Here is a 7,500-nt window from a genome sequence, read left to right on the forward strand (position 1 = left end):
AGCTGAAATTCGACAGGGATATGGTCACTGTTGCCGAGTCCGTTTTTAAGGCGAGACCAGAGGATCGGATAAACTTGTCGTACTTTTCCACACTAGCGAGACAGTAGTCTATACGGTTTTTCGACTGGGGGCCAGTAAATTCTTGTGTACTCGGGTTTTCAAGGCGCCAGAAGTCAATCAGCCCAAGGTGGATCATCCAGTCAAAAAGTTCCGATCGTCCGTCATCGTGGTAGGTCGAGGAGGGTCGGGCTTGGTCATATTCCGGGTCCATAGTCATGTTTAAATCGCCTAACACGACATGAACGGCAGAGTCGCCAAACTCACGGGGTAGGCTGGAGAAGAAAATGGCCCGCTCGGGGGGCTGAGCAGGCCCGTAAACCACATGGAAGTAGATAAGAAGTGACCCCAGCCGGGCCGAAACAACCAGGTACCGATTGATCAGTACTGGGTTGGCGGCATAGGCGGGAGTCAGGTCCTGAAGGTCGAGGAAGGGGTGTGCCCCGCCAAAGAGTAGGGCGACACCGTTACGGTTTCGATACTCAAGCGTGCTCTGGTTAGACCAGTAAGCGCGGGCTTTAGAGTCGGTAGCTTGAACGAAGTAGTCGTTGTCGGCCTGAGACTTGCGGCTGGTGAGCCGTGTTTCTTGCAGGGCGACAACTTGGTAGCGCGTTAGAAGATTCTGGTACAGTTTGAGGCTTGGCTCATTGAGCCCGTTCACATTGAGTGAAACAGCCTTGAAAGCCCAAGGCTCCTGCCTAGAAGTGAAGGCGAGGGGCTAATGCTCCGGTCTTGGAGGGTTTTAGCGCTTGGACGTCTGTAATCAGAGATTTCAGGAACTCAGGAACTGACTTGTACTGAACTAAATCTGTGGCAAACGAGCTGAACGCTAGTAGCCACAGAGTGTGTTCAGAGAGAAGCGGGATCGTAAGACTGGTGAGAAATTGAGGGTTTTCATCAGTCAGTACGTGGAGTTTGACCGGGTCATGGTAGACTGTAGGCGCCATAATATGGAGCACTACATCCCATGCGGAGAGCGTCAGTAAAGCTTGGGTCGGGAGATCCAAATCCGGGGCTGCATGACGTAGAATGCGTTTAAGTAGTCCTGAAGGATTGCCCTTGGCCTGGAGAAGCTTGAGGCAAGATTTCCGGGCTGTATTCTTGACAGGCGGTGTGGAGGCTAATAGCCTGCACATGGCCCGATTCACAGCCAGGATATCGAGACTAGTCTTGGAGTCGATCGCTTTCAACATTATGCCCGGGTTGGCTTCAACAGTTGCAAGTTGATCCAGGGCCGGACGGTCGTTGAGTTCTTCTAAGAACGCATTGACGTAGTTGAAGAGGTCAATGCGAGTCATCTTCTCGACGTCGTACACCATGGTAACGGGAGTAACCATGCTAACATAGGTGGCGCTGTTGGCATGGGCAGGGGTACTCTCCAGACAGGAATCGGCTGTCTCCGAGTGGCGGATCTCAAGGTCATAGTGCCACCGGGGGCTGTCGGGGTCCAAGTCATCGTACCACAGGGGACTGTAGTAGTTGGGCTTGGTGAGACTCGAAGCTTGGGCAATACCTTCCTCGCGACAGTAATCATAGGGGATCGGAGCGACCTCAACAGGGTCCGACCCGTAGCTGGCGAGAAGGGCACGGCGATTGGTCGCTGTCTTCGCCCACAGAGGAGCCGAAGGAGAAAACGTAGGCACCGTAATCTCTTCTTCTAGAACAGCCGACAGGGAGTCCTGGTCAGTATTCGAGCCGGAGTCACTGGCGTCATCGTCCAGGGAGGGGGGCTCATCCGCTGACGACATTGCATCGTCAGATTGATCAGAGGGGTTGCTGAATGCGTCCTTACCAGATGCCATTGCGTCATCAGGAAGTTGTGAACGAGTCGCAGAATTCTGCTTGGCCAGTTGGATAGACTGTTGCAGCGACGAGGTGTAGCCAGCTGGCAAATCCTGAGATGGATCCTCAGCTGGGGTACCCTGGTCTTGAGCACGACGTGGGTCCGAGTCAGCATCCTTGCGTGCGACTCCAACCCAGTACGAGAGGAACCGTTGGTTCAGATAATTGGTAACTGCGGTTAGCTGAAAAGCTAGTGCCGCCAAGCTACCATCTGTAGGATTATGGCTGAACGCCTCTAAGTCAGAATCCATGCTGGAATAGACGATAATCACCTTTCCCGATGTGCCGCGAATAGCGATAGGTGTCTTCTGGACACCCAACATCATACAATTGCAACGCACTCCGCTGCCTGTCAAGTACTGGCGGTGGAGAGTAGGCTGATTTGTAATTTCAAATATTGGGAAAGATAAATCCTTTGTAGACGACTTAACTACAGAACGGGGTGTTGTAAGCATGAGAGTAGTCTTGTACTACGATCTGCTGAGATTTAGCCCTTGTTCTATTGATTTGTTCAGAAATGAACATTTCTCCCCCCAATTGCAAACGCGCAATGTTAAAACTATAAAGTTAAGCAGTCGAAATAAGGCTGCGTTAAAGTGATTTACTTTCGCTATGGGGCGGCGAAAGTAACCGGTCAAAGTGCTGGTAGAGAGTTAATACTGTTAAGCTTAAGATCGTCAAAGTCTTTGTTTTGGCTTAGTGAGGTTTGTTCGCAAAAATCGCTAAGTGCCGCTGCTATTGTTTTCCGAGCCAAATTCGGCGACCTTAGTATCGGGTTTATAACAGGCAGAAAGCGAGAAACACTTTGCGTGAAAATCGCTAAGTGCCAGCGCTAATGATTTCTGAGCCAAAATCGGAGATTTTAGTATGGGGGTTTAACAGGGCAAGCTAGACGGCAGGGCGTAAAATTAGACTTGGTTTAAGTATGTTAAAAGAGAGCGAATAGCGTGAATTAGACTTGGTTTAACTATGTTAAAGAGAGCGGAATAGCATGAATTAGACTTGGTTTAACTATGTTAAAGAGAGCGGAATAGCATAAAATAGACTTGGTTTAAGTATGTTAAAAGAGAGCGAAATAGCGTAAATTAGACTTGGTTTAACTATGTTAAAGAGAGCGGAATAGCATGAAATAGACTTGGTTTAACTATGTTAAAGAGAGCGGAATAGCATGAAATAGACTTGGTTTAAGTATGTTAAAAGAGAGCGAAATAGCGTGAATTAGACTTGGTTTAAGTATGTTAAAGAGAGCGGAATAGCATGAAATAGACTTGGTTTAACTATGTTAAAAGATAGCGAAATAGCGTGAATTAGACTTGGTTTAAGTATGTTAAAGAGAGCGGAATAGCATGAAATAGACTTGGTTTAACTATGTTAAAAGAGAGCGAAATAGCATGAAATAGACTTGGTTTAAGTATGTTAAAAGAGAGCGAAATAGCGTGAATTAGACTTGGTTTAAGTATGTTAAAGAGAGCAGAATAGCGCGAATTAGACTTGGTTTAAGTATGTTAGAGAGAGCAGAGTAGCGTGAATTAGACTTGGTTTAAGTATGTTAAAGAGAGCAGAATAGCGCGAATTAGACTTGGTTTAAGTATGTTAGAGAGAGCAGAGTAGCGTGAATTAGACTTAGTTTAAGTATGTTAAAGAGAGCGGAATAGCGTGAATTAGACTAGGATAAAGTATGCAAAATGAAGCTGAGGACTTTGTGAAAAAATGCGAAGTTGTTTGCTGTTCTAATTGTATGGGTTTGGAGATGTTTTTGGCTTGGATTAATAACAGGCAGGAAGCGCGAGGAAACGCAGCGAATATGGACGCGTACGCGGAAGGTGACGGCGGAGGAAGCGCGGATATGGAGGTGAAAATGGTGAAGGTGATGGCGCGAGGAAGGTGACGGCGCATGGGTGTGAATATGGAGGTGATGAAAGGTGACGGGAGGAAACGCATGATGTATATGACAAGTTGGTGTCGTACTTAAGCGGAGCGCGCGCTGTGCATGTATGAAGGTGTCGAAGGTGTTCATATTGCCTAAGACGCGTACGTGCACATGTCATGTCGCATAGGAAGCGTAGGTATGGTTGTGCAAGTCGTAAATGGCCACTTTGGTGGTTTAACATTGTTTCCAGGCCGCGTATGCGCAAATATGGGGTGCGGCGGCTATCTGCACTGCTGTGTATGAAGGTGTCGGTCTGTGTGGGGTTCCTATCGGAGAGAATACGTATGCTGCGTTGTAGGAGTGAGCTGCTGGCCACACGTTTGTATTGGAGTGCGCCACACCACCCCCCTTTTTGTTTTGTTACTATATAAAGTGTAGCCATCCACCCAGCCAATTCTGAGGGCCAGAAGGGGTATTGGGGGCCATCGTGTGCAGTCTATGGCCACGTATGTGGACATGTGAGTGTGTAAATGTGTTGTACCAATGTATACGAATGATAGACACTAATAGGCGTGTCGGTCAAAGTCAAATGTAGACGGCCATCTTAGGCTGAAAGCACCATATCCCGTCTGCTCTGTGAAGTTAAGCAGCCTCAAGCTCGGGTAGTACTCGGGTGGGTGACCACCGGGGAAGTCCGGGTGCTGTCTACTTTTTAGCCCGTTTTGAGCTGTTTACCGACTTTGCGTGTGTTTGCAAACGCAAGATATGATGTCTGGCATGTGCCCACACGACATCTTGGTTTTAGTATGCCTGGCGAGCCACTACACACGAGATCTTGTTTTTTGTATGGTGTTCTTTAATTTGATTATTATGAAGATGAAAGAGAACCGTTAGAACGGGTATGAAGGGTGTTCTAGGGGTGCTTTTCGGTGCTCTTTCACGTGGACATATCGCAGCATGCGACATGTCAGCGGAACACTGTCTAAATTAATAAATACTGTTTTGGCCGATTTCTAAAAGCGTCTATAAAAGGGCATAAGTGCAATGACTCGTCTTTGTAACCCTGCGGCCTAGGCGTAGTTTTTCACGGGGAATCCGAATATCAAAGGTAGATTTATGTACAACATGTACTTTTTTTGCAACATGTACTTTTTATCTACGGGACATAGACATACGTAAAAACACACGGCGGAGCCGTTCCCGCAATCAGAATTTGTCTAACTCTTCTAGATAAAAAGTTATTCAGCGAAATGTGAGACTTTGTTTGGCATGCTCTTTTTTTAGGTGGTTTTTTCCGGTTTTATGTGCCGCCCGGCAGATCTGGCCTGCAGACTTTAGCAGAAAACTTGGCGCATGTGTTCGCACGACCGCTCCCAAAGTTTTACAAGCATATCTCCAGTAGTTGCTTCGCAATGATTTTTTTAGTGACGCCAAAAAACGCCATTTTCGCGGAAAATGGACACCTTGGACGGCCAAAATCACCACTTTTGGCCATGTTTGGCCCTGCACATCCAGGAAGCAAATGAGACTGCTCCGTATAAAAACTGCCCTAGGGGTGCTTTTATGCGCGCATTCTCGTGGTCAAGTCAGATTTTGGCTAAATTTAAATGCCTTGTCTATAAACACTTTTTTCGACCTAAATTTTCACCTGTTTTGTCCCGAAATGATAGCACCCATTCTTTATTTGCCTATATATCGCGAAGGAGGCAACTTTTTTCCTGTTAAGTATAGATAAAAAATTTAATTCGGCGTTTTAGCGCACGAGGAACAAAAGTCTACATACAAGCTACCCTTGGTTTCTAATGAAATTTTGAGTTAGGGAAGCGTGGATCTTCTTTTTTTCTTGTTTCCAGGACTTCACATGAACTTCCAACTCAACTCGAATTGTCATCCCGGGCCCACCACGCATCGAAACGACACTTTTCTCGGAACTGGCGAATAAAAAATAGGTCACCAGATGCGCAAGAGTCTGGGATGACAGAATATCAAAACAATAACAGAATCGTTAGTACTTTTTTTGTCACCAGCGCCCTTTTTCTGTTTTCGCGTACATAATCGAGCATAACTTTATCAATTTATACCATATCGACCGATATCGATTGTCACGATAGTGTACTTTTTTTAGGCGCACATGATGGTAAAAAGAACGGCCACCTATTCCCAGCCGTTCTTAAGTTATGCTCTTTTAAAGATTTTACTTTAGAGATGACACACCCTCTCATTTCACTCCATTACATGCTCTTTTTGCTGAATTACGTGGCACAGACGCAGAAAATCATGGTTCGCAAGTCGAACATTTTTGAAGAGCGCATCGAAACGGACATTTTCTTAAAATAACATGGTATACAAAAAGTGCGTTCTTGAGCCTGTAGCAAACGATTTGCATCCATGACATCCCAAAAACTTAAAATAACATATCTCGACTCCTAGAATGAAATCGACGTGGATCCTTAGGGCAGTTAGTGTGTTTTAGTATCATACTTAACACCACAAAGTTTTACGGGGCACTCTACAATACTCTTCCCAAGACGCAAGAAAATGTTCATTTTGGGGGGTCCTCTAACGCGAACTTAATGATAAAATACCGCACTTAGTCCATAAAATACGAACTTAGGCACTATTCGCACTTAGTAAAATAACTTCTCGCACTTAGAACGGGTAATTTATGTAAATTACTTTATGGGTGACTGCTGAGTTCTAACAAAACTGAAAGATACTGACTAGCTGCTGGCGCGGCGGTTACTTTTCCAGCTATAAATAGATGTTAAACGAGTAGTCTGTAACTGTCAGCAGTAATCAATTCCCGTCAATCTGCTGTAGATTAACGGGAATTTTTGCTAAGACGACGTAAACAAAAGCGAGTATCTTTCTTGTGACGGTTTCCTAGTATATGTGAGGTGACAAGTCGGTTACTGAGTGTAATTTTGGAAATGGCGTGTGGGTTTCTAAGATTATAGTTGGTTTTTGAGGCGTTACTTTGCTGTTTAGGGTGATTTCTCGGTCTTATTTTAGGATAAGATTGAGTGAACTCTGGCGATTTATGGTTTTTTAGATGTGTCTTTGTAGGAATAGTTCTGCTGTTTCTAAGACGTGTCTTTAAGACATTCCTTTAAAAATCGTGCGTTATTATTGCTTTGGGGAAACTTAGAGCGGTTATTTCGTGCGTGCAGAAATTGAGGTTGTACTCGTATGCTCTGCATAAGAATATAGCTTTATTTGACGCATTTTATGCGTTGCTCTGGGTATTTTGCGCTGAAGCGATGTGGAATTGCTGACGAGTGTGTGCTTTCGGGATAGTGACCTGACTGTGTGTGCTTGGATGCGAGGAAGCGTTTGCTGACGTTGCGAGGTGCTACATCAACGCTCTGTCGGTGCCGGTGCGAAGGTGTGTTGCGGTTGGTTGTATAGTGTTTCGTGCAGTTTTCGGATTGTGTGTCATTATGCGATACCTTCTGTGGTGCGTTTTGCGCTGGATTTTTCCGGTGGAAAGTTTCAATTTCGGGTAGAACCGTTTTTGATCTGGGGCTAGTTATGCGGCGTGCGGAGGGGACTACAACCCAAAGTATGCTGCGTCGTGCTCTATTATTCGCTTCTTGATCTACCTATTTTTAGGTGGAACTGTTGAAGTGAGGATCATATTTTTGTCTTTCTGTGCAAAAAGATTCTCGGCTATTAATGGCGGCTTTGAGAAAAGCTGCGAGTGGCCTAGCGACTGTTTCGGCGGTTGCGGG

At 45.7% G+C, this 7,500-nt stretch overlaps 2 non-coding genes across 2 annotated transcripts; both read left to right on the forward strand.

Annotated features, from left to right (window-relative positions):
* Window positions 1-2,027: 2,027 nt before the first annotated feature.
* Window positions 2,028-2,285, forward strand: PITG_33150 (the record flags this gene model as incomplete). The annotated part of the gene is made up of 1 exon (XR_009934544.1): window positions 2,028-2,285. It is a non-coding gene; the product is annotated as a 28S ribosomal RNA (ribosomal RNA).
* Window positions 2,286-4,367: 2,082 nt separating this feature from the next.
* On the forward strand, window positions 4,368-4,481 carry PITG_33151. Its single transcript, XR_009934545.1, has one exon. It is a non-coding gene; the product is annotated as an 8S ribosomal RNA (ribosomal RNA).
* The last annotated feature ends 3,019 nt before the right edge of the window (window positions 4,482-7,500 follow it).

This window comes from Phytophthora infestans, genomic scaffold (genome assembly GCF_000142945.1).
Source record: "Phytophthora infestans T30-4 supercont1.52 genomic scaffold, whole genome shotgun sequence".
Classification (NCBI taxonomy): Eukaryota; Oomycota; class Peronosporomycetes; order Peronosporales; family Peronosporaceae; genus Phytophthora; species Phytophthora infestans.